Consider the following 2,500-nt stretch of genomic DNA (forward strand, 5'->3'; position numbering starts at 1 on the left):
GGTGACTATATCTATAATATCTCTACTACCTAACCCTGAGGGTGACTATATCTATAATATCTCTACTACCTAACCCTGAGGGTGACTATATCTATAATATCTCTACTACCTAACCCTGAGGGTGACTATCTCTATAATATCTCTACTACCTAACCCTGAGGGTGACTATGTCTATAATATCTCTACTACCTAACCCTGAGGGTGACTATATCTATAGTATCTCTAGTACCTATCCCTAAGGGTGACTATATCTCTAGTACCTAACCCTGAGGGTGACTATATCTATAATATCTCTACTACCTAACCCTGAGGGTGACTATATCTCTAGTACCTAACCCTGAGGGTGACTATATCTATAATATATCTACTACCTAACCCTGAGGGTGACTATATCGATAATATCTCTACTACCTAACCCTGAGACTGACTATATCTATAATATCTCTACTACCTAACCCTGAGGGTGACTATATCTATAATATCTCTACTACCTAACCCTGAGGGTGACTATATCTATAATAGATCTACTACCTAACCCTGAGGGTGACTATATCTATAATATCTCTACTACCTAACCCTGAGGGTGACTATATCTATAATAGATCTACTACCTAACCCTGAGGGTGACTATATCTATAATATCTCTACTACCTAACCCTGAGGGTGACTATATCTATAATAGATCTACTACCTAACCCTGAGGGTGACTATATCTATAATATCTCTACTACCTAACCCTGAGGGTGACTATATCTATAATAGATCTACTCAGGTGTCTGGCTACCAAACAGATTAGAAAATGCTCTGTCTTCTGGTATATAATGGGCTATGCTGCGACAAATACACAACCTCCACCCCCTCCCTCTCCTCACCACCACCCCTCCCCCACCCTCTCCTCCCCCTCCTCACCCCAGCCGATACACAGGTAGATGTTGAAGTAGTTTCTCTCAGTGAACACGGTGATGACCAGCAGGTTGTGGAGGTAGATGCCTTCCACCAGCAGCCAATAGCTGTTAGCCATGATACTGTACTGCATCATCACCACGGCGATACGACACCCCACCGCCGTCTACAGGACACAACACACACAAAATAAAATGTTTCAAGACCTAACAAAGCCCTTATAATCCTCCAGTATGGCTAAACAATGCTTCAGATATCAAGCCCTTATAATCCTCCAGTATGGCTAAACAATGCTTCAGAGATCAAGCCCTTATAATCCTCCAGTATGGCTAAACAATGCTTCAGAGATCAAGCCCTTATAATCCTCCAGTATGGCTAAACAATGCTTCAGAGATCAAACCCTTATAATCCTCCAGTATGGCTAAACAATGCTTCAGAGATCAAACCCTTATAATCCTCCAGTATGGCTAAACAATGCTTCAGAGATCAAACCCTTATAATCCTCCAGTATGGCTAAACAATGCTTCAGAGATCAAACCCTTATAATCCTCCAGTATGGCTAAACAATGCTTCAGAGATCAAACCCTTATAATCCTGGTAAACTCAACACTCCCACCTCATTGTTGACTGGACTCTTTACCTCACCCTGGTCAACCCAACACACCCACCTTGTTGTTAACCTGCCACTTTACCTCACCCTGGTCAACTCAACACACCCACCTTGTTGTTGACTGGCCACTTTACCTCACCCTGGTCAACACAACACACCCACCTTGATGTTAACCTGCTACTTTACCTCTCCCTGGTCAACTCAATCCAACACAACACTCCCACCTCATTGTTGACTGGCCACTTTACCTCACCCTGGTCAACACAACACACCCACCTTGATGTTAACCTGCCACTTTACCTCACCCTGGTCAACCCAACCCAACACAACACTCCAACCTTGTTGTTGACTGGCCACTTTACCTCACCCTGGTCAACACAACACACCCACCTTGATGTTAACCTGCCACTTTACCTCACCCTGGTCAACCCAACCCAACACAACACTCCAACCTTGTTGTTGACTGGCCCCTTTACCTCACCCTGGTCAACTCAACCCAACACACCCACATCGTTGTTGACCTGCCACTTTACCTCACCCTGGTCAACCCAACCCAACACTCCCACCTTGTTGTTGACTGGCCACTTTACCTCACCCTGGTCAACTCAACACACCCACCTCGTTGTTGACCTGCCACTTTACCTCACCCTGGTCAACCCAACCCAACACACCCACCTTGTTGACTGGCCACTTTACCTCACCCTGGTCAACCCAACACACCCACCTCGTTGTTGACTGGCCCCTTTACCTCACCCTGGTCAACCCAACACACCCACCTCGTTGTTGACTGGCCACTTCACCTCACCCTGGTCAACCCAACACACCCACCTCGTTGTTGACTGGCCCCTTTACCTCACCCTGGTCAACCCAACACACCCACCTCGTTGTTGACTGGCCCCTTTACCTCACCCTGGTCAACTCAACACATCCACCTTGTTGTTGACTGGCCCCTTTACCTCACCCTGGTCAACCCAACACACCCACCTC

At 46.2% G+C, this 2,500-nt stretch overlaps 1 pseudogene; it reads right to left on the bottom strand.

The window, feature by feature from the left end:
- The window catches only part of LOC116372932 (glucagon receptor-like), a 150,260-nt pseudogene that overhangs the window by 21,794 nt on the left and 125,966 nt on the right, over positions 1–2,500 (bottom strand).

This window comes from Oncorhynchus kisutch, unplaced genomic scaffold (assembly GCF_002021735.2).
Source record: "Oncorhynchus kisutch isolate 150728-3 unplaced genomic scaffold, Okis_V2 scaffold3971, whole genome shotgun sequence".
Taxonomy (NCBI): Eukaryota; Metazoa; Chordata; class Actinopteri; order Salmoniformes; family Salmonidae; genus Oncorhynchus; species Oncorhynchus kisutch.